Source organism: Ochotona princeps, chromosome 1, assembly GCF_030435755.1.
Source record: "Ochotona princeps isolate mOchPri1 chromosome 1, mOchPri1.hap1, whole genome shotgun sequence".
Taxonomy (NCBI): Eukaryota; Metazoa; Chordata; class Mammalia; order Lagomorpha; family Ochotonidae; genus Ochotona; species Ochotona princeps.
In genome coordinates this window covers 53,495,692-53,520,384 of record NC_080832.1, presented here as the reverse complement: position 1 = coordinate 53,520,384, position 24,693 = coordinate 53,495,692, and the positions used below count along the sequence as shown (strand labels likewise).

The 24,693-nt window shown below is 50.2% G+C and overlaps 1 long non-coding RNA gene across 1 annotated transcript; it reads left to right on the top strand.

The window, feature by feature from the left end:
- Positions 1-1,489: 1,489 nt before the first annotated feature.
- LOC131479492 (uncharacterized) lies at positions 1,490-18,345 on the top strand. Its single transcript, XR_009244895.1, has 3 exons — positions 1,490-1,598; positions 6,148-6,315; positions 18,114-18,345. It is a non-coding gene; the product is annotated as an uncharacterized LOC131479492 (long non-coding RNA).
- Positions 18,346-24,693: the final 6,348 nt, after the last annotated feature.

Below are 24,693 nucleotides of genomic sequence, written 5' to 3'. Positions count from 1 at the left end.
TAGCACTTAAAAACATGAATTTATACAACCTCCCAGGCTTCTGGGCTTCCTTGCCATGGCAAATACATGTTTGTATCATGAGATCACACTTGGTAGGCACGACCTGATCTCAAGCAGACACAGGGCCACCTGGGAAAAAGTCGTGAATTAATGATACCATCAGATAAGGAACAAGGTTCCAACCTAGGGCAGATCCCCCTCCTGACGGCCAGGGAGAGGGCCCCAAATGGGGACCAATAGGAGAGCTTTGTGGGAGGGGCAAAGAGTTCACCACCAGCCAGGCAGCAGGCTCTGGCACCTGCCCCGGTGAGAGTGGGTAAACAGCAGGCTCCCTCCCACCCGTCACAGCATTTTCTTTTTCCAGAATTCCGCTCCCCCTTGCTGCTGAGCCTGAGGTGAGAGGTACCCCCAGCAAGCAGGAAAGACCCCTTAGCAACTTGTTTTAAAGAAAATCTGACTTGGGCCCAGCATAATGGTGCAAACTGGCTAATCCTCTCCCCTGTAAACACTGGCTTCCCATATAAGTGTCAGTTTGTGTCCCAGCTGCTCCATTTCCCATCCAGCTCCCTTCCTGTGTCCTGGGAAAGCAGTAGAGGACAGCCCAAAGCCTTGGGACCCTGCACCCACGTGGGAGACCTGGAGGAAGCTCGTTGCTTCGGGTCGGCTCAGTTCAGGCCATTGTGCCCTTTAGGAGAGTGAACCAGTGCATGAAAGATCTTTCTCTCTGTTTCTCCCTATGGATTTCCCTTTCCAGTAAAAAGAAATAAATCTTAATTTGTTTTAAATCTGACTTGTCCTTCATTGATTCATTTAAGTAAAATGTGAGTTTGCTAACTTTTTTTTTTTTATAAGAGGGTCTTGGTTGAGAATGTTCAGAAAATCTACGTTCACTTTCCTGTGAAATCAAGGCTTCTGTGGGGACAGGCACAGGTAGGTCAATGTGGATGAGGATTATGGCCGTCAACCTAAGGGGGCTCTTTGCATTTATTCCGTTAGTTTAGGACCTATCCCCACTAATCCGTTTTTGGCATGAACCTATGTCAGAGAAGCAGATGGATTTGAATAGTGACCAAGACTGAAGAAAGTCTAAATCAAGGCTTCTTAAAATTAAACATGGTTGTAAAATGTCTGAAGTGAACAGGGGGTGGTGACTTGTCACAGTGTGCCTGGTCTAGAGATGGGTGTGTATGTGATGTCGGTGAAAAGCTAGGCGTGGGGAGCAAGCCCAGTCACCCCTGTTTACAAATGAGGAACCAAGACTTGGCAAAGTGAAGTTGCTAGACCTGAGAGTCACAATTTACAACTGCAGAGTTCACCATGTTTTAGACCACACTGCCTCCTAGTCCATCAGAAAGAGACCGTGTTTAATACTGTTTCAGTGAAGATGAATTTTTTATAATACAGAAGCTTTTTAAAAATTCTTTTGATTTTACAGTTGTGTAGGTGTAGGGTCTCCGCTTTCCTGACTGTTCCTTCCCCTCCCCACTGGCCCGTGTTTCACAATAACGGGGTCCTTCAGTTGCAGTCCCGGCTCGGCACCCCGCTCTTTCCGTGTGTCAGGACACTGAAGATGAGCCACAGCTGCTGCTCTGCACTCGGTGAGTGGACCACACACCACCTTCCCGACCGCCAGTGTGAACAGATGGACAGGCAGAGGACTGACAGAGCTCCTGCTGTTGCCACCCCTTGGGGAGTGGGTGGAAGATCTGTCTGTCTGTCTCTCCTCTCTGTAAATCTGCCTTTCCAATAAAAACAATCAAACAAAAAGAAATGGAGAGCTTTGATCCACTGGGTCGTTCCTCCAAAGGACCTTATGGTGTGCACTGGGCCAGGGTGGAATCTGACACTTTATCCAGATCTCCCACAAGCACTCGGGCCATCGTCCAGCAACCTTTCCAGGCACACTGGCAGGAAGCCAGATCAGAAGCAGAGCAGCTGTCTGCAGTGCATGAAGCTCCAGGATCTCATCTGTGCACCTGTCTTGCTCATGCAGCAGCCCTGTCCATAGACTTTTCCGTGCTTAAGGTCCCGGGCAGCTGACTACCCAAGTCTGATGCAGTGAGCAGGGCTCAGGATTCAGAATCAGAACATTGATTTCTGCCACACTTTGTGACCTTGAACAGGGTAGAGCTGTGAAGCCTTCTAAAAGAGAACAGCAGTGGTCACTTCAGAGTTCTTCCAAGGATAGCTGGTGAAAAGCACTTTACAAATGGTTGTTCAATTCAAACCCTGTCAGGATGGATCATTGCCTGTTTGGGTAACGTCAAAGATTTCCCAGAGAGACAGCACCATCTTGTGGCCAGTGCAATGAACTGACGGAAAAAAGGCCCAGAATTACCAAAAAGGAGCAGTGGATTGTCACAGCAGCCCATTTCCGGGCCTCGGCCCCATCTTCAGAAAAACAGGGAGTCCCTGGCATCAGTACTCAGCAGTAGCCTCTGAGGATTCTAATCTGCATTGGGATTTGAACCTCTGACTGGGCCGTCTGTATGTAAAACACCAAATATCTTAGCAGAGCACTAGGAACAAGTGCATGCTCTCAAACAAAACCACCTAGCGGGACAAGCGGTGTTATTTACGTTTTGGTGCATTTGAAGCTTAGTAGAATTCAGCTGGATTCTCCCATATATTTTCTCATATACTTAATCTGTTGTGACGTCACACATCCCATAGTTTCTGGCAAAATCAAGTGTGTATGAGAGAGTAGGGGCGAGAAAGGTAAACAAGGCCTTAGTGCAGGTGTAACCGTCCATTTTGTGCTGTTAGAACAGAATCCCCGAGTCTCGGAAGTTTCAAATAACAGGGATGCACTTCTGACGCTTCTCTTGGCCGGGAAGTACAAGAGCGAGAGGGCCCGCCTCTGGCAGACAGCCTCGTCCTGCAGCAGCCCGTGGTGGAAGCAGGCAGGACAAAAGAGCAAAGAGAAGCCAAGTTCACTTACATGAATGTTCCCCTCACCCCCACTTGGGGCCTGCACTGTGGCATAGCACATGAAGCCGACACCTGCAGTGCTGGCAGCCCCTGTGGGTACCAGTTAGAGTCCTGGCTGCTCTACTTCTGATCCAGCTCCCTACTAATGCACCTGGGAAGGCGGCTGGGGATGGTCCACGTGCTTGTCTTGCATGCTCCCATGTATGTGGGAAACCCGGAAGAAGCTCCTGGCTCCTGGTTTCAGCCTGACTCAGCCCCATTTGTTGCAGCCACTTGGGAGATTGAACCAATGGGTGGAAGATCTCTCTCTCTCTCTGTGTCTTTGTCTCTCTCTCTCCATCTGCTCTGTTTTCTGTGTAATGCGTCCTTTCAAGTAAGTAAAATAAATCTTTGAGAAAAAAAAAACCCTTGGCAATAGTGGCTCCATCCGTGAGATAATAGCATTCATGAGGGCACAGCTCTCGGGACCCACTCTCCTCCAGGAGTTCCCCCTGTCAGCACTCTTGCCTTGAGGGTTAAGTCTGCAACACATGAACACGCAGCCACATCAATGGTAAGCTGCAAAGTGGCTTCCCCTTCATGGACACACCAGACGCGCCTGGCCCATTGAGAGTCGCTGGGTCACACCTGCGCAGGGCTCAGCTGATGGCTGAGGGCTATGGAAGATTCCAGTAAGCCCTGTGGAGCCTGGTGGTAAAAGCTAGAGGAGACCCCTTGGCACGCAGGGAGGGCACTAAGCCGTGGAGAGGTAGGACCAAGCCAGAGGGGAACCTGAACGTAAGGGTAGGCGGTCACCAGGCTCTCTGGTGAAACCTCTGTCGCCCTCTGGCCAACCCTGATACCCTCAGCATCACTCTCACACACTGCCTGAGCCCACGAGCAGATAGCTGCTCCTGGACCTCCTCCACAGCCCAACTCCTCAGCTGAATGCTGTCAGCTTCCTTCTTACCTAGTTTTGATTTTAATTTGAAAAGCAGAGATTGTCTGAGAAACAGTTCTTCCAACCACTGAATCACTCGCCCAAATGCCTACCACAGCCCAGCATGAAGCACAGGCCAAAGGCAAGAGCCTGGAACTCCAGCCAGTCTCCCAGATGGGAGCAGGAAGACTGGACTGCAAGGTGGAGGAGCCTGCATAACACCAGCCATTCTGCTACCGGATGTAGACATCCTAGCAAAGCCTTGACCACTGTGACAGCAGCCCAGCCCTGCTGGGTCCTTTTTAAAAAGAGTAGTTATAGCGCCCAGTGTGGTAGCCTAGTGGCTAAAGTCCTCGCCTTGCACACGCCGGGATCCCATATGGGCATTGGTTCTAATTCTGGCGGTCTCACTATCCATCCAGCTCCCTGCTTGTGGCCTGGGAAAGCAGTCAAGGACAGCCCAAAGCCTTGGGACCCTGCACCCATGTGGGAGACCCAGAGGAGGCTCCTGGCTCCTGGCTTCGGATTGGCTTTGCACTGGCCATTGCAGCCACTTGGGGAGTGAATCAGCAGATGGAAGATCTTCCTCTTTGTTTCTCCTCTCTGTATATCTGCCTTTTATCTGCCAATAAAAATAAAATAAATCTTTAAAAAAGAGTAGTTATAAAAACTATACCCAGTGTTTGACAAGCCTTTCCCCACACAGTGCCTCTTCCCAGTCTTGTCTTTATTTCCATTGCTTCAAAGACCAGCTGATGCCAAGTCTCTCCAAATAGGTACTCCCAACCCTGACTTCCTTCAGCTCCTGTTCTGCACACCCAATTGCCTTTGGGATCCCCCTTCTTGAGTGTTGCTTGAATTCAATATGCTTAAAACGATGTTGATTTCAACCCAATCTTCTGCATCCATGATGTCAGTAATAACGGCCACAGGCCCCCATGTCACACAGCTGCAATGCTCCTGGTTGACAAGGCCAGTGTTGCTAAGAACATAAAGGAAGGAATAGGATCAGTGGGCAGTATCGCAGGTAAAATCCTTGTCTGCAACAGCAGCATCCCACACAGGTGTCAGTTCGAGTCCCAGATGTTCCATTTTCCAATCCAGCTCCCTGCTTGTGGCCTGGGGAAGCAGTCGAGGACGGCCCAAAGCCTTGGGACCCTGCACCCACACGGAACGTCCAGAGGAAGCTCCTGGCTCCTGGTTTTAGATGAGCTCAGTTCTGGCCATTGTGGCCACTTGGGGAGCCAATCAGCAAATGAAAGATGTCTCTCTGTATCTCTACCTTTCAAATAAAAAAAGAAATAATTTTTAAAAGAAAAAAAACCCACTAATCTCAATCAAAATTCAAACCAGAATCTCCAACACCTTCCAACTTCGGAGCAGGCAGCCTCCCCCGTCCCGACGATCACTTCTGCTAAAGTCTGTGAGGCACTCAGGCAAGGAGGAGCCACATTTGTTGAAATTTCCCCAAATCTCAGCTAGGGCTGCGGTTGTTTAGAGACTATGCACACCCAAGTCAGAATGACATTCAGTATCTCCAGGATCTAGCTAACGACACGTGACTTTAGCACACTGCTCCCCTTTGCTCCAGCCTCACCTCCACATCTCAGACAGCCCCCATCCAGCATCCCCAGGGGTGCTGGGGGCGGGGGTCCTCTCACAGGCTCCTAGATGCCTCCTGTGCTGCTCCAGGAAGGACAGGGTCCAACTATGTCAGCCATGCCCAGCTGTCCTCTCTTCCCAAGCGCACAGGAGGCCGCTACTGCCCAGCCTGTGGCAGTGAGGCAAGGCCCGGGACCAGCTCTGAGCAGCTCATGGGGAGTGGGAGTGAGCATTTACAAGGTGATGCACCCAGGAGCTGGGCTGGCAGCTTCTAGACTTGCTCTTTTCGTGCACAGGAAAGTTGGACACATCATGTTAACACACAGAGCAACCCAACATAAAATATCTGCAGTACTGGGTCAAGGCAGGGCCAGTGTTGTGTAAGAAATTTCCATCCAGTTAGCCACAGGGGTTTTCGGAAGTGTTTGCTATGACAGCATGATCTAGCCTTCTTGACTAAGCATCCACCAGCCGTCAGGCCAACCCTGTCCACTCCTGTGTTTTTATCTAGGGACCTGATTCTTCTAAGAACTGGTTCTCAGGGTGGCTTCTCCTCTCTGTGGCGTGTCCCCAGCAGCACTTAGCAACGTTAGTACATCTCTCCACACCCGCAAAACCTCAGCACTCAACCCTACACAACCGCTGGCCTTATTAATACTCTCACCTTATTTTTCTCTGTATGTTCTTGCTCACAGTGAACACATGACATGGACAGGTTTGAAAGTGTTCTCAGTACTTAAAACATCCTCGTGGTGAGACACAGGTGGCCAAGAAAGCTGTTACAAATTCACGAATGCTTGAACTTAAACCGTCAGTTGTTTACAACTTGAAGCATGGGCAAGCGTTAAAAAACATTGGCTCAAGTAAGTAAAGTCTGCACCCAGAGAAGACCACTTTTGGAGATGAGATCAGTCTAATCAAGAAGACAGAAAGCATCGGACCAGGTGGCAGTGGAGTACATGCTTGTCTTTGTTCAAAATCCAGCCATAAGCACACAGCTTCGGGTGAGTCACTTGACTGTAGGCTTCCGCTGGGACCCTCTACCTTAAAAAAAAAAAAAAGTATTTAGATGGTTGTTGGAGAAGGAGAGGAAGAGCAGGTGTATGGGGAGATAAGAGAGTGCCTATCATGTGCTCCCCACGTGCCCACAGTGGCTGGGCTTGGCTGGGCTTGGACTTGCGGCCGAGACTAGAAGGCAGAAACCCAACCCAAGTCTCCCACACGGGTGGCAGGAGCCCGTCCTTTGAGCTGTGGCTGTTGTCTCGGGGGATCTGCATTGGCAGGCAGCTGGAGTCAGGAACTAGAGCAGGGAATCACACCCAGACACTAGGAGGTGGGACATGAGTGAACTGACCATTAGGCTGAACACCTGCTCTTACGAAGGTCTGACATTTTGTAACTTGACCAAATGATGTACGGGTACAAATGGCCAGTAATCACGTGAGAAGATGCTGAGTCTCACACGCAAGTCAAAGCTACAGTGAGGCTCTACAATGGCCAGGGTCAGAGAGACAGAAAGTAAACATGCTGTCCAGGTGAGAAGATACAAGAGGATGCAGCTTTGGTAAGTGGTGAATTGATATTTCCTTAGAAATATTAACCATAGGGGCCCGGCGGCATGGCCTAGCGGCTAAAGTCCTCGCCTTGAAAGCCCCGGGATCCCATATGGACGCCGGTTCTAATCTCGGCAGCTCCACTTCCCATCCAGCTCCCTGCTTGTGGCCTGGGAAAGCAGTCGAGGATGGCCCAATGCATTGGGACACTGCACCCGCGTGGGAGACCTGGAAGAGGTTCCTGGTCCCAGCATCGGATTGGCGCGTACCGGCCCGTTGCGGCTCACTTGGGGAGTGAATCATCGGATGGGAGATCTTCCTCTCTGTCTCTCCTCCTCTCTGTATATCCGGCTTTCCAATAATAATAATAAAATCTTTAAAAAAAAAAGAAATATTAAGCATAACGTGGTGTGGTGTACCAAATATACTCCTGGACACCTAAGATAAATGAAAATGCATGTCCTCATGAAACTTACACATGAAGGTTGACAACATTTTTCATGTTTGCCAAACAAGTGGAAATAACTGTGTAACCAACTGATGAATGGATAAACATGTTTACATATTGTATAGATGGAATATTATTCAGCAATTAAGAATGAACAGTCAAGGTAGGTGTTTGGTTAGGACACTGGTTAGGATACCCACCGCACCCCACATCGTAGTAGCCAGCTGGGTTCACTTCCCAGCTCCAGCTCGACTCTACTTGCTGTCAGTACAACCCTCGCGGGCAGTGAGGCTCAGGCACCTGGGTTCTGCCACTCACATGGGAGACCTGGAGTGACGTCCCACATTCTGGCTTTGACCTGGCCTCACTCCGGCTGTTGCAGGTGTTTCTCTCTGTCTCTCAGCTCTGCTTCATTTTCTTAACTTCCTCCTTCCCTCCCTCTCTTTCTCTCAAATGAATGTATTTTTTTAGAAAAAGTATTGACACATTGTGCAATGTGGATGACCCTTGAAACTGTCATGATACGTAAAAAAGCTTATCATGAAGGTACTATATGACACCGTGTCTGTGACATGTCCAGAACACACACACACACACACACACACACACACACACACACGTAAAAGATGGAAAGTGGAGCTTTTGCAGGGACAGGAACAAGAAAAAAATGCTAAAGGGTACAGGGTCTGTTTTAAGAGTAATGAAACATCTAAAATTAGATTATGTTAATAATTGCATAACATGACAAATATACTGAAGACCACTGAATTGTCAGTTTTCAATGGCTGGATTTTATGGGGTATGAATGGGTGTGAGTTATGTTTCCATAAAGCTGTTAAACACAGTGTGCAGCTATGCATGAAGCACTCATTCATTCAGCATTTACTTGCTGTCACCCTAAACCAGCAGCTGAGGACACCCAGGTGTGAATGAGGCAAGCTTGCTAGCCTTGGTGGGCTTATGGCTTGAAGGGACAAGGCAGGGGACAGAACATGGTACCACGAAGCTGGCCTGCCCAGCCACCCTAGGAATACTGACGGTGCTAGCCAGGAAGTGTCCAGAAAGGCACAGAGGGACCAGGCTGTGGCTGACAAGGTCCCTCCCTAAACAAGTAGGAGACGGAGTGAGCCCAAAGGGCCAGGCCAGGGCCAAGAAGTCCCATGAGGAGACGCTAAGGGCTTTGGGATGTATGGAGGAGACAGAATGTGTTGAGCAATACTCTTCTCAATGTTCAGAGGCACCCAAAACGAGTTTGGCCCTCCAGACTTCATTGCCGTTAGAACCCCAGGTTTGAGGTGCATGGTGTAAAACCTGCTACTGTCATCAGAGGGCCCCTCTTTTTGCATTAATAACCTGTCGTATTTTTAACCCAACTCTGGAACATGCAGGATATTAAATTCAATTGCTGAAAGAGCTATCAGTTGATTTCTGCTGATTAGAGTAACAGAGTCTGTGGAATTAAAAATAATTTCCCATACTTTTGTGGGTATGGACATAATCAGATTTTCACAGCACAAAAATAATCCTGAGATCCTGATCAAGCAAAATGCAGCTTGGGGTAGAACAGACCCCTGATGTTGGGGTGAGTGGCACATGCCACCTTAGCACCCCCACTTGGTAGCCCCTGGCATGCTTAGAGACGAGAAGGAAGGGAAGACCTGCTGAGCTGAGGCCAGGAGACTCCTTTGGGAGGACAGGGACCTTAACATCCATTGTCTGCACCAGACGCTGCTGGGATGGCATGGGGTCAGCTGCAGACAAGTGTGATCAGCTCTGGGTGTGATAAAGCAAGGGCCTCTTATTTTGGGGTCAACCTGGACCTGCAGCCTGTATGCAGCCCCTACATTTGCCCAGGCTCTTGGCTCAAGAAGTGTTTTGGATTCCAGGGCCCTCAACTGTTACCTCCAGGCTATAAATTATTCCTCTACGGGTTGGCACTGTGGCATAGCAAGCTAAGTCTCTGCCTGCAGTGTCAGCATCTCATATGGGCTCCAGTACAAGTCCAAACCAGCTTCCTGCTAATTGCTTTGGAAAGCAGCAGAAGTTAGCTACAAAAAAATTAAAACAATTTTGAAAAAAAAATAATATGGAGGGATTTCAAGAAGTATAGAAATTAAAACTGTTTAGATTTGCTGGTGGGATAGTCACAGAGATGAACAAGACAGAAGAGAAAAAAAGGCATGTCATCAGGATCGAGGATGAGGCAAACAATTTTTAATTTTTTTTATTGGAAAGGCAGATTTCACAAAGGAGAGACAGAAAAATCTTCCATTCACTGGTTCATTCCCCAAGTGGCTGCAACAGCTGGTGCTGCACCGATCTGAAGCCAGGAGCCAGGAGCTTCCTCCGGGTCTTCCAAATGGATGCAGGGTCCCAAGGCTTTGATCCATCCTCTACTGCTTTCCCGGGCCACAAGCAGAGAGCTGGATGGGAAGTAGGGCAGCTGGGACAGGAACCAGTGCCACATGGGATCCCTGCGTGTTCAGGGTGAGGATTTAGCCACTAGAATATCGTGCTGGGCCCAGCAAAGAGTTCTCAGAGTTCACCGCTGAAGCTCAATTCATGAAAAAAATGGACTAGTTGCACCTCATCATAATGAAAAACTTGCTCTGTGAAAGACAGTTAAGAGAGGAGACCACAGGAGACCTACTGGCTAAAGCCCTTACTTTGCACCCACTAGGATCCCACATGGGTGCCGGTTCCTATCCCAGCTGCCCCACTCCCCATTCAGCTCCCTGCCCATGGCCTGGGAAAACACTCAAAGATGGCCTGAAGTCTTGGGACCCTGCAACCACATGGGAGACCCAGAGGAAGCTGCTGGCTTGGGATCACCTCAGCTCCAGACAGTGGGACCACTTAGAGAGTGAACCAGCAGATGGAAGATCTTTCTGTCACTCCTCTTTGTAAATGTGACTTTCTAACAAAAATAAATAAATCATTTAAAAGAGAGTGGCAGGAGTGGGGCAGCATTGTAACTCAGCTGGTCGAACCAGCACCTGCAGTGCTGGCATCCCAGATGGGCACCAGTTCAAATCCTCACCTTTCCACTTCCAACCCAGCTCCCTGCTAATGCTCCTGGCTAATGTACCTGGGAAAGCAGAAGACAGCCTGAGCGCTTGGGTCCTAGCCAGGCCTGTGGGGGACCCAGACAGAGCTCCTGGCTTGGGCCTGACCTAGCCCTGGCCATCATAACCATCTGAGTAGTGAACCAGCAGTGGAAGAACTCCTTCTCTTGTAGGTCTACCTTTCAAATAAGTAAAACACTCAAAAATCAATTAAAAAATCTAACTAACCCACCAGCATGTTTGCGAACTGTACAGCGGGGTTAGTTGTATTGAACTAGGCTTCATGGTCCACTTGAGACATATGAGAGCTGAACGGGATGTGAGATGGACTGGACCACTCAGCTGTACATACTGGCAAGCACGGGAATTAGGGCATGAGGCAGGCCTAGTGGGTGTTATTGTGGGTCGCTCCGACTAGGCTGCAGCTCCCACTGGGGTACGTGAAAGCCTAGTGTGTGGTGGGCAGGATTGGGCTGGGCTACAACACCCATTGGTTTGTGTAGAAGACAGGGCTGGAGGCAGAACTGACCCAGCAATGGCAACCATCAGATTATGCATAAGCTGACTGGCACGAGTGACTGTGCCAGACCCTGCATTGGCACACAACACAAGAGTCAGGTCTGGGATCAGCTCAGATGAAGTTTCTTCAGGGATCCCCAGCTGAGTTGCTGGACTCAGAACCCCAAGCATGGAGAGAATTGCAGGTTCCATGGTCTGACCGTGTCAGAGCTGGGCCCCCTTGGTGGCTTAGACAGAGCAGTGGCCAGCATGTTGGGGTGCACATGGAGGACATGGCAGTATGTGGGAGTCTGCAGAGGACACCTGATACCACAACAGAGGAGGAAGGACAGAACAAATTAATCAACTGCTTCAGCCAAGTGTTGGCAGTGAATATCTGGGTAAACGGTGACCCGAGGGTGGACTATGTCAACCAGTGGATTCTGGAGCGATTTCATTGTGCTTGGAGTGGCGAGATCAGCAGTAATTCACAACTGTTGAATTACCAAAACCTCATGAGCAGGACCCTCGGAGCATGCCTCACACTGGGGGGATCCAGGCATGGCTGGGAGGCTGAGTGTGGTTTCTCCTCTTATCTTGCCCCTTTCCACAGATAGAGGAACCAAAAAAAGAGAGAGAGAGAGAGAGACTGTGGAAATGGTGATCTCACCCACCTTCCTGTGGTCCTTGACCCTTATAACCCTAATTATGTATGTAAAAATCATCAAAAATAAAAATAATTTTAAAAATCTAATTAAAAAATGAGAGAGATCCGAGCAGGAATGTCACCGAAGAGGATACACTGGTAACAACTGCATGCGAAGACAGTGTTAGCAGCCATTAAAGAAATGCAAATAAAATCACAATAAATATCGACGCATCCAGCAGAACAGCTGAACTGAAAAAGTGTGACAACACTGAACACTGCTGAGGACACACATTCTTGTCACTCAAACATTGCTTGTGGGAATGTAAAATGGTATATACAGTCTAGAAATGTTTTATAGATTCTTTAAAACCAAAATATGCGATTATTGCTGCACATTTATGCCAGAGTAATACAACAATACCACATAAAGACCTGTACACTGGTGGAGGTACGTGGAGCTTCGTTGATGCTTTATGTGCCAGCCTAGGCGTCCTTCCAGTGGTGGATGGTACTTCCCACCTCCCTATCGCATTACAGGCAATACAAAGTCACGAGCTGTGGGCTTAGCACTGTAGCCTAGCTGCTAAAGTCTTCGTCTTGCATTTACTGGGATCCAATATGGTCACCAGTTTGCGTCCCAGTAGCCCCGCTTCCCATCCAGCCCCTTGCTTGTGGTCTGGGAAAGCAGTGGAGGACGGCCCAAGGCCTTGGGGTCCTGTACCCACATGGGAGACTCGGAAGAGACTCCTGGGTCCTGGCTTCAGATTGGCTTTGCTTCAGCCATTGTAGCTGCTTGGGGAGTGAATCAGCAGACAGGCGATCTCTCTTCCTCTCTGTATATCTGACTTTCCAATAAAAACTGTTAAAAAAAAAAAAACCAACAAGAAACAAAGTAACGAGCTGTGTCCTTCACCAGGTGCATGTCACTTTCCCACCTCCCCACATCCTGACCGCAACCCAGCAATACAAAGTAACGAGCTACAGGCTCTGCCAGATGTCCGCAGATTAGCTCTGCCAGATGTCCGCAGAGAACCTGGCTTAGCGGCAAAAGCTGCTCCCCTCAATTCAGAGCGTCTGGTTCCATTTATGTAACATTCTGGAAGCGGTAAAATTATAGAAATGGGGACCAGCATAGTGGTCGCCAGGAGTTACTGCAGGGAAAACAGGTGCAGGTACAATACAACAGGAGGGTCCTTGCTGTCACGGCCCTCCTGTGCATTCTGATAGTGATAGTTCAGCAAGATGTCACCACCAGGAAGTCTGAGTGAAGCTTATATGAAGGTCTCTTCATTATTTCTTCCAACTTTAGGTGAATTTAAAATGATCTCTAAAGTTGAATTTGGAAAAATGGCATTTGAGCCAGCAGTGATATTTGATTCAAGAAAACTTCTGTAGGCATTTGGATGTTGTTTAGAACCCCTGCATCTTGTTTCCAGTTTCTGGCCGGGCCCCTGGCTCCATGCCCATTCCAACTTCCCACTAATGTGTGCAGGCAGCAGGTGATGGCTTCAGGGTTCTGGTACTGGGTTGCAGCCTTGGCTCCTGGCTGAGTCCGGCCCAGCTGTTGTCACCTTTGGAGTGGAGAAGTGCGGGTGGACTCAAATGGGAGCTCTCTGCCTGTGGGTCTGTCCCTGTGTGCCTTGCCAAGAAGCCAAAGTTGCTAATTTTGAAATGAAACTTCTGTGGGTGCCTTCACCTCATCAGATGCATAAACCAAGGTGAACCAATCCCCCGGCCCACCCGCAGATGAAGTGGGGGGAGCGTGCCCTCAGGATCCTAAATAAGTAACAGCCAAGACTAAGACTGCACCTGACAACGAGGCTGGGCTGGCTTCTCCAGAGCGGTGGGCAGTAACCCTACTGCGTTCTCATTCTGCTCGGGCCCCTAGGGGGCTCCCACCCCCCCAAACCCCCTCCCGAACTGGCCTGGAGTGTCTGCCACACCCTGATGCTCCTTGTAGCTTCACAAGGGAGGTGACCTGAGGAAAAGCACACCCCAGGAGCCACAAACAAGGACAGATCGCCCTCCAAATGTCACTGGATGTATAATGGATAAAATAGATATCAGAGTAACAATATGGTTAGGGACAGAAACAGAATCACTTAGTGTGATGCAAGGGCCAGTTCTGCCAGAGGCCACAGCAATCCTGACTGTTGGTAACTTTTATTAAACAGAATAGCAAGATGCACCAAGCAAAGCCCGAGAGTGCTGTACCGTGCAGAGATTCACAACTCTTATGGAATTTCTACACTTTTCTGTCAATTTATGAAACAGTAGAGTGTCAAAGATTTTTACAGTGTTGCTAATCCACTTAGTCTAATTGCTGTCTATGATACTGGCATCCCCTGTGGGAGCTGGTTCAAGTCCTGGAACTCCACTTCCAATTCTGCTTTCTGCTAGTGACCTGGGAAAAGTAACGGAGGTTGACCAAGTATTTGGGTCCCTGCAGCCACACGGGAGACCTGAAAGAAGCTCATGGCTTCTGGTTTTGGCCCGACCACTGCAGTCATTTGGGTAGTGAACCAGCAAATGGAAGATCTCTCTGTAGTTATTAGAAAAAAACTTAAAGTCATGCAAAGTATGGACTCTGATCACAACAGAATTATCAATGATAGAAATATATTTGGAAAGTCATCTAACATTTAAAAATTAAACAGCGTAAGAAAGCACTTTTAAAAGTTCATGAAAAACTGGAATTAAGAGGCTGGGCACCAAGGCTCAACGAGCTGGCCTTCTGCCTGAAAGCACCAGCATCCCATATGGATACCGGTTCACGCCCCGGCCACTCCACTTTTGATCCAGCTGTCTGCATGTACCTGGGAAAGCAGTAGAGAAAGGCCAAAGGACCTTAGGACCCTGCACCGCATGTGAGACCCTGAAGAAGCTCCTGGCTCCTGGCTTTGGATTAGCTCAGTTCCAGCCACTGTGGCCATTTGGAGAGTGAAACAGTGGATGGAAGGTCTTTCTGTACTTTTAATTTCCCCTTTCTAATAAAAATAAATAAACTTAAAAACATAGGGCCTGGCGCAGTGGCCTAGCAGCTAAAGTCCTCATCTTGAACATGCTGAAATTCCATATAGGCATCAGTTCTAATCCCGGCAGCCCCGCTTCCCATCTGGCCCCCTGCTTGTGGCCTGGGAAAGCAGTCGAGGACGGCCCAAAGCCATGGGACCCTGCACCTGCGTGGGAGATCTAGAAGAAACTCCTGGCTCCTGGCTTCAGATCGGCGCAGCACTGGCCACTGCAGTCACTTGGTGAGTGAATCATCGGATGGAAGATCTTCCTCTGTCTCTCTTCCTCTCTGTGTATCTGATTTTGCAATAAAAATAAAATAAAGCTTAAAAAAAACCAAATTGAAATCCAATATAAATTTATTCGGTGAGGTACATGCGTTACACTTTCTTTCCTTCTGTCTCTTTCTTTCCCTTCTCCTAACACCCCCCTTCAAGAAACAACAACAAGAACAAAAAATAAAAAAGAAAAACAAACAACAAAAAATCAGAAGTTTGAGGTTCTGTGCCTGGAAGATAGACTGGAATTTGCCTGCGTGCTCCCCTTTCAGCCACTAGAGGGCAGGCAGATCTCAGTCCATCCGTGGCTCTGCATGCAGGACCACGCTGGGAACACTTGCTCCACTTCGAGGAAACCACGGCCTGGCAGCACCTGGTCAGCTGCTCCTGTGCCTAAGTTGCCCTGGAAACTCACACACTCTCTTTACTCCGGAGCTTCTAGCGGTACGTGAAGGAGCACAGGTGAAAGCGAGTGGAGGCTGAACATTTGAAAGAGTCCTACAAAGATGAAGAAGCAGAGAGACAGGGGAACTTCCATGTACTGCTCAAGTCCCAGAGGGCCATAACAGCCAGGGCTGGGAACGCCAAAGGCAGGAGCTTCTTTGGGGTCTCCCACGTGGGTTCAGGGGCCCAAATACCTGAGTCAACCTCTGCTGCATTCCCAGATATGTTAGCAGGGAGCTGGATTGGAAGTAGAGCATCAGGGACTAGAACTGGTTCCCATATGGGCGTGGCAGGTGGCGGTTTATTCCACTATGCTACAGAATTGACCCCCAGAACTATGTTCTTAAGACGTCTTGGCATTTTAAGCTGTGAGATATGTAACCTAACTGGACCCACTATATGTTTTTTTTTTATTTTACTTTTTTTGCTTAATAATCTTAGTTACTTAAGGTACAGAGGGTCAAGGGCTACAGGAAAGTGGGTAATACCATTGTTTTCACAGTAATATCATGACCACTATATGTTTTTATTCTCATCAAGTGATTCTTACTGAGTTGTGTTCCAATCACCTTCACCCCCTCCACAAATATCCTGTCCGTGGTGGCTGGGCGGTAAACATTAAGATGAGGTGCAAGGGGTGCTAGTTAACAGGAAGGAGGTGCTGGAGAACACGGCCCGTGCTCTGACCTCCACCGGGAGCTTTTCTCCAGGTGCGGTGGGCTTTCAGAGACATCAGATAACCTGGTGGAAAACCACGCCCTCCTCCAGAGGGAGTGTTTTCTGGAATGGACCCTGGCCGAACGTCTGGCAGGTCACATAACAAGGACTTGCAAACGTGAACTGAGGGTGAAGATGGGTCATGGGTGCAAAGTGATTTTGGCAGATGCCAGGCCCAGGAGAAGGCTCCCATTAATCTCCCCCGCTGGGCTCAGCCTGGCAGCCTCCCACTGGGCAGCTGGAGGCACCAGTACATCCTGCCGCTGGCTTTTCGGCAAGAGTGCAGGGGACAGTGTCGGATGACAGCAGCAGGAGTGGAGAACCCATGAGCTGATAGGGCAGGGCGGTCACTACCCCTCCAGAGGGACACCTCGCTCCCTCCCCCACAGGGAGACAGACTGCGGAACAGCAGCCATGCAGTTCCACCTCTCCACACTGCTCTGCTACCCCGTCTTTGCAGGAAAAACACACCCCGGCCCCAATGTGGAGGTGGTTTACTTTGCAGCATCCATCCAGATTTTGAAAATTATGCAAACTTATAATGGGGGGGATGGTGACAGAGCTTATAAAACCCAGCATCCGTGTTAAGAATTGCATTGTGCAGCTGATCTCTTTTTTGGTTTTGCTCCTCAAAAAGATTTAAGCCCCCCCTCCCCCCAGCTAAATCTCTGCTGTGACAACAGTTTCAGGTCTCAGTCAACACACAGGTGTAAAGACGCCCAGGTCCGCTCAAGCAGAACGCCCTTGCTGCTGAAGAGTCAGCATTTTCCCTAAGCCTCACCCACGAAGCGGAGGCCCTAGGAGGGCATCCTCAGAATGCCACAGGTGCCAGGGACCCCTCCCTGTGTCTGTGGTTGTACCTTATCATCCCTTGGCTGAGGAAAAAAAAAACTCACAAAAGTAACTCTTTACAGTAGCAGCTCAATACCATTCAGGAGTTAGTAAGGCAAGAATGCGTGAGATACTGTTTTTCAATCTCAGGCAATGTTGAGGCATCTAGAGAGAGCTGTTGTTACGGCTCCATAAACCCGGAGGAGGGAACACTGCTATCCCCACCCTAAGTAAGTCTGCCATCCTCGTGTTCCCAAGGGGCCTACCCAGGACTCAGCCCCAGAACCTTGACACTGGAACAGCAGTGGGCGGGTCAGAGCTCTGGAAGAAGGCAGGTGGCACATGCTAACCAGCAGGCTCTGCTTTGGAAGCCCTGCTAACTACAGGATGGAAGGTGGGGCCAGGGGTCGTGGCCACCATCAGCTGTGCAGCCTGACACCCACAGGGGGTGGCAGTGAGCCCAGAGGGGTGGAGGTGAGCACATGGACCCTCCTGCCTACCTCAGGACCCCAGCCCCTCCTGGATGTTAGCATAGTATGGCCTGCAGCTGAGAACGAAACTCTCTTTGCACTCCTTCGCCCAAAGCTTCCTCTGGAACTTCTTTGGCCTGAGAAATGTAAGCCACGTAGAATGTAAAGCCCTGGCTGTACCCCAGGGTCGTGCCTGTCCGGTGACAAGCAACTGCATCTCTCCAACTAGAAATGAGTCCTCTGCCCCGCTGCTTTGGAAGAAGTGGGGGAAAAATAGAATGACCACCTGACTGCAGGTGCAGACCTGGGGAGTTGGGAGGGACGGTGCTCTGTCCCCCAGCCGCTGCCCTTGAGGGCTGCAAACCTAAGGCTTCCTGGGAATGGGAGGGCAAGGGGGTGCCTGACTAAGCATGGGAGAAACCCTCGAGGGAGGGACCTGGGGGTGACTGGGTCTAGCAGGAAATGTCCTGGGGCATAGTCATAACCACCAGTTTAGCAGCACACAGATCAGACCTGGCAGCGGGGGGAGCCAATGAGTTCCTTCCATTAGGCTCAGGTGCCCTGGCAGAAGGAGGCCTGTTTCCAGCCATGCCAACTCAGCAGAGATGGGTGTCCCCCGCGGCAGCAGATCGCCTCTGCTTAGCAGCCCTGAGTCGGTAACTTGATTATAACCTTCGCTCTCCTCCTTGCGCTCAGGAGCACTGGGCATCCTCTAGCAGGGCCCGGAGTACACTACGTACCTGCTAAAGGCCTCAATGGAAGGGACGAGCTGCACCCAGCATGGGGGGCCTAACGGGTAAGTCCTCGCCTTGCATCTGCCAGGATCCCCTCTGGGCGCTGGTTTGTGTCCTGGGTACTCCACTTCCCATCCAGCTCCCTGCTTGTGGCCTGGGAAAGCAGTAGAGGATGGCCTGAAGCCTTGGGACCCTGCAACCACATGGGAGACCCAGAAGAAACTCCAAGCTCCTGGCTTCAGATCAGCTCAGCTTTGGTCGTTGTGTCCACTTGGGGAGTGAACCAGCGAACCAAAGATCTTTTTGTATCACCTCTCTAAATCTGCCTTTCCAATAAAAGTAAATACATCTTTAAAAAAAATAAAAGAATGTGCTTTTCTACAGCTCTGCTGTTTGCTGAGTCTGAGGGTCCGCGCCCTCCACCAGCGGCACCCCCACGGGGCAGGGCTGTGGCTTCACCAGCGACCACGGCTGTGTCTGGGAGTATCACCGCACAAGACTCCGAACATCACTCCCTCTCCTCCCGCTTGTCTGCATTTACTGAGTGCCTGCCGTGTGCTGGAGATAACAAAGGCCAGGTCTCAGTGAGCTTTCTGTCTCCCAGCAGAGAAGGCACTTGGTCAAGAAAAAAAAAAAAATCCTGGACGCTTGGTCATACCTCACAATGTACAGATACGATGAACACCCGTGCTAGTGAGAACAACAAAAACCGGCAGCTGTGGTATGACTGTTTTAAACGGAGAAATACTGCAGGTGCTTGATAAACGCTTATTGAAGCCGTTCACTCGGACCCGCTCAGACGGCAGGATCTGTGAGTCTCTAACCCGTATGTGTGCAAAGGCAATGGAGGCTGGATGAGAGGAGGTGGAACAGAGAGCTGTGAGCCATTCCGGAAGTCCCTGTAGGCAGCTGACATTTCTCAACAGAGAGAAAAAAGTAGATGCTACAGCTGTTGACTGGAGCATCAACCTTACAGATGTAGGCCAATTCATCATGTTTTAAAAGTGATTTCCAGTGCTTTGTTTCATAGAGTAAGCTGGAAGATTCAAGCACTTTATACTAGTGTGTGAAGAAGCATTAGGCAGGGTGACATTAAGAAGGTCTCTTCTGGGCCCGGTGCGTTAGTCTAGTATCTTAAGTCCTTGCCTTGCAAGTGCTGGGATCCCATATGGCTGCTGGTTCGTGTCCTGGCTGCTCCATTTCTTATCCAACTTCCTGTTTGTGGCCTGGGAAAGCAGTAGAGGATGGGTCAAAGCCTTGGGACCCTGCACCCGTGTGGGAGACCCAGAAGAGCTTCTGTCTCCTGGCTTCAGATTGGCTTAGCTCTGACTATTCCAGCCACTTGGGGATTGAACCAGTGGACCAAAGATCTTTCTCTCTGTCTCTCTTTCTGTCTGTATATCTACCTCTCCAATAATAATTTTAATTTTTTAAAAATTTATTGATTTTATTTGAAAGGCAGATGTATAGAGAGGAAGAGAGACAGAGAGGAAGATCTTCTGTCCAATGATTCACTCCCCAGGTGGCCACAACAGCTGTTGCTGCGCTGATCCGAAGTCAGGAGCCAGGAACATCTTTCCGGGTCTCCCACGTGGGTGCAGGGTCCCATGGCTTTGGGTTGTCCTCAACTGCTTTTCCCAGGCCACAAGTAGGGAGCCGGATGGGAAGTGGAGCTGTTGGGATTAGAACTGGCGCCCATATGGGATCCCTGCACATTCAAGGCAAGGACCTTAACCATTATGTTATCATGCTGGGCCCTCCAATAATAATTTCAAAAAAATTTTTTTTAAAAAAAGTATTTTCAAGCCATCTAATGTTCTTATTTTCCAAGAGTTTCAATGCAGGGACCCAGCGCAGGGGCCTAGCGGCTAAAATCCTCACTTTGAATGATCGGGATCCCATATGGGCACAGATCCTAATCCCGGCAACCTTGCTTCCCATCCAGCTCCCTGCTGTAGCCTGGGAAAGCAGTTGGGGACGGCCCAAAGCCTTGGGATCCTGCACCCATGTGGGAGACCTGGAGGAAGCTCCTGGCTCCTGACTCTGAATCGGGACAGCACCGGCCATTGTGCTCACTGGGGAGTGAATCATCGAATGGAAGATCTTCCTCTCTATCTCTCCTCTCTGTATATCTGACTTTGCAATAAAAATAAATAAACCTAAAAATTTCAATGCAGAAATCAAGTAACATTGACATATGAATTTTGGCCTATTGCCAATATTTATTTACAACTGTGAAAGAGGACGGACTTAGAACATGCATGGACAGACCAGTGTTTATCCTTTAAGAGTTCCGGTTGTTCACTTGGAAATCTATGAGAAACCTGACTTAACCATGATGCTGAGTTGGCGTGGGGTTGAGAGTAAATGGTTCACAGTGGCTGTCTCTTTCAGACTGGGCCACGGTCAATTCCCGTCACATCCCCCCCTACTGCCCAACCCACACTCTCACCGCCTCCCCCCAGCCCTGTCTGGTAAAGGACCTGGATCTTGTCCCTTGGCCCTGAGAAGTGTGGGGCCTGGAGCAGCAGCTGACAGTGGCTTTTTAGGGCACCAGCCCTCCCTCAGGCTCAGCTCGCTGCTGTGTGTCCCCTGGGGGACGCAGGCGGCCAGCCCAGCGCAGGCCTCCCCCAGCCCTGGGCCCTGTGTACATCTCACGGACCCTTTCTGTCAGAGTTGTCATGACAACCCACTCCCTCTTCAAAAATGCTTTTCGTGGCATGACAAGTGGGAACACAAGGGCTCAGTTCAAACCCTGCCCTTTCACTGGGTGGCAGGTCCAGGAGTTTCCCTCCGCATAGAGCTAACAGCACGCCTGACCCTGCACAGCCCATCCCCCAAACCAGGACCCTGGGGATTGCATTTGTTTCAGGGAATGATTCATGTCATTACATTTTTCCAAAATACAGATCTTATCCAAGTTATTTGAAGCATAAAAAACATTCTTCCATTACATGTGAGCAGAAGCAAAGCTGCAGACGGCCTGCAGTCCCGCACCGATGTGTGAGGTTCAGGTGTTAGGCTTCTTCCAGGAAGTCACGTCTGGAGGCCTGGACACTTCCTCCTCACATATGTCTCCCTTGGTGATTTTTGTCACCCTTTTTGGTGGCTTCAGCTGTCTCCCCAGCAATGAGCCCAAGCAGCCCCTTAGGGGGGCTCTGAGCTGTGATATTAAAGACAGATCCAGTCAGAGAGAGGAGCAGCAGCAGCAGCTCTCAACACCAACTGGAACGGCTTCTTTGGTGGAAATGCCAGTGGCCCCAGGCCAGAGGCCTCGACTGCCATCTCTGGGTGCCCACCTCAGGATGGGTAGTGAGGGGCTCAGAGATCTCCATCCCACAACCGATGGGAGCCCTAGGCTAACAGGCCATCAACAGGGGTTCACCCAGGTCTGAACTGAGAGGAAAGTGCCTCCAACGTGGGACATAGCTCCTGCAGGCCCATGTGATGCCCTGCTCAGCAGGGGCATTCACAGCCCACAGCGATGGCTGCGCCTTAGGGCACTTCTCCATTGCCATGGTTTGCTGTGCGTGTGCACACAAGCTTGCTAGCTTGTTTACAGCACAATTGCCAAAGTTGCCCAACTTTGTTCTCTGCTGTCTTCTCATTTTACAGGTTGACTCCGTTCTAGGTGTGGGGGAGGTGGCGGTGGTGGCAATCAACAGATTTCATGTCAGGCTCTGAATTACACAGTTCTGAGAGGCTAAGGGGCAGCCCAGCCCAGCCCAGGGCGAGGAGGTATACCCTCGCTGAAGCCTAACCAGCGGATCCTTCTGGCCCTTGTTTCCCCAAAGTGCTGCACTGGAGCTCCAGGACTCTAAGATGCCAAGTGCTGGGCATTAGCAGTGGGCATGCATACCTGGGCACTTTACAATTTCTCCCCAGATGAGAAATGGGTAGAATGGACCACGTTCAAAGCTCAACACCAACTGTTGTAGGCAAGTCAGTTGGCATTCTGACTTCATGTCCTCCTGTTCCTGATGTTACAATGAGAATTTTCACACATTTACACTTTAAGGCTATAATCACAAACTCTCATTTGAAAGGCAGATTTAAGGAGAGAAGGAAGTCTTCCATCCACTGGTTCACTCCCCAAACGGTGGCAATGGCTGGGTCTGGACTTGTCTAACTCCAGGAGCCAGGAGCTTCTTCTAGGTGTACCATGTGGGACCAGGAACCCGACGACTTGGGCCATCTTACACTGCTTTCCCAGCTGTGTTAGCAGGGAGTTTTGAAGTGAAGCAGTTAGGATTCAAACCAGAGCCCATGTGGACTACAGGCTCCACAGGCGGAGGCTTAACCTACTATGCCATGGTACTGGCCCCACAGACTCTCATTCTTACTGCTGGCTTGTAAACCAACTGAGTACTTTCTCCAATTGGCCAACAATAATCTGTCAGATACTTAACTTGTTCCCTGGGTCTCGAGGTCCTAAAATCTGATCGGGAAAGAAAAAATTGAAACCAAGTAGTAAGTGTTTATTTTTTAAAAGAAATGTGCAATCTTTTTTTTTGAAGATTTATTTTTTATCTGAGAGGCAGATTTACAAAGACAGAGGCAGATTTATAAAAAAAGAATCTTCCATCTGCTGGTTCACTCCCCAAATGGCCACAGTGGCCAGAGCTAAGCTGATCAGAAGCCAGGAGCCAGGAGCTTCTCAGTCTCCCACATGGTCTCCTGCTTTTGCCCCAAGAGTTCTTAAAGGGGCCCAGATCCCTCTTTCTCAGGAGTTGGGGCATGCTACCTGTAGCCGGCCACTACACAGATAGCAGACACAGGTGGGGATGGCTGAACCCCAAGCAGGAGGAGGCACACGTGGAGGGAGAGGCCCTGACGGACATGCACACTGCCCAGGCACAGCATGCCACGAGCCGCCAGGACCACCAGCTCTTCAAAGTTTTCAAGAAGACTGGAATGCAGAGTTTAGGTGAACTCCCCCAGCTCTTTAACTGTCAGCAGCCGACTCAGAAACCTTGAAACCTGGGCAAGTCAGAAAACAGCCAACCTTACAGGAGCTGTGGCCGTTTCCTGCCACAGCCTGGGGCTGGTGAGGGAGCAGTGTGGAATGTGTTTGTGCGTCAGCTTCTGGCCCTGTGTGTGGAGGCCCAATGGCCCACAGGAAGCGCCTGGCCTCTGGGCGCAGGTCCTGGCCGGGTGGATTCAAACAGACCTGCCACCCTACAGCAGGAGGGGGCTGGGCCCTGCTGGGGGAGGTGGCTGCCTCCAGGGATCAGCATGGAACGAGTGGGTGCTCGTGGCTCTGCCCTCAGTTCAAGCAGGAACAAATTAGAGTGGAAGCACACACCGGGCTCTGCAGGAGACCCTCGGTCGTGCCATCGGCCTTCACTGCCTTACCTTCACCAGGGCGAGCTTTTGCAATGAATTGCAACATAAACTTCCACCTGTGGAGCTTGACATTCATTCACTCCAAGAGGCATCCCAGGTACTGCTGGTTAAAAAACTCCCCCAGGTGCAGTACCATTGGAATCTGAATGTTTCCACCACTGCTCTCATTGAACCAAATCCCCCAACTCCTGGAAGCTATCATTCACATTTTCCAGGAGAGGGACTAGGGGCTCCGTGGTTAAGCAGCACCCCCAAAGCCACACAGCTGGTAAGCTGGGAACCTCTGAGGCTGCATCCTTTCAGGCCAGGTGCCATGCAGCACCACGGTAACTTCCTCCTGTGGTCTGTGTGGGGCTTCAACACTGCGGATGAAGTGCTGAAACTGACCAAGCAACACCAGCTAAGTCCTCATCTTTATCTCATAAACCAGAAATGCAGACTTGCCCCTGGTTTCTACCCAGTTCCAAGCCAGCACCTGAAAATGGGCAGACTCTGCCCTCCAAATGACCCACAGGAGGACATACCCACTGGGGAAGCTTGGCCGGGGAACTGAATCGGCCCAAGACTGAAACAGGCAGAAGGGGGAAAGACTGGGAGCTCCTGGCGCTGGCAGCTGCAGAGGGTGGTGACAGAGCTCGCCTGGATTGCTACCCGCCTGCCAGCATCAGCCCGAGCTCATGGTGTGTACTCAGGTACACAGTGTTCACCAGGGAAGTTCATGGGAGTAGCTGGCTGAAGACAGCGGAGGCAGAGAAGGGGACACAGCAAGGTACAGGGTGGACACAGTGGGGCAGGGGTGTGGGGAGGATATTGGGGATCCTTGTTCTCTCCAGTGGGCATGTATTCTGTGTCTCTGTGTTTGCTGACTCTGCTGGGCTGGGCAGAGAGGCCATGCTTGGTGGGCAAGGAGTCCCGCGGGGAGGCAGTAGGCTGGGTCCCTGGTCATCAGCTCTCAGAGGGAGGCTCCCACCGCCTGGGGACTGGCACTGGCTGGCACCCAGGGGCCGAGGCTCACCTGGCTCATCTTCTTCAGGAAGAAACTTGGAACTTGTGTGGCTCCAATCACTGAATTTACCAGCCAAAAGGAAAGACATCACTGCCTTAAGCCATTCATGGAAATATTTAGGGCACAGCATAACACGGATCAGGAACACGGCGCATAAGTTTGAAGCAAAAATTCTTCCACTGGCATTCCT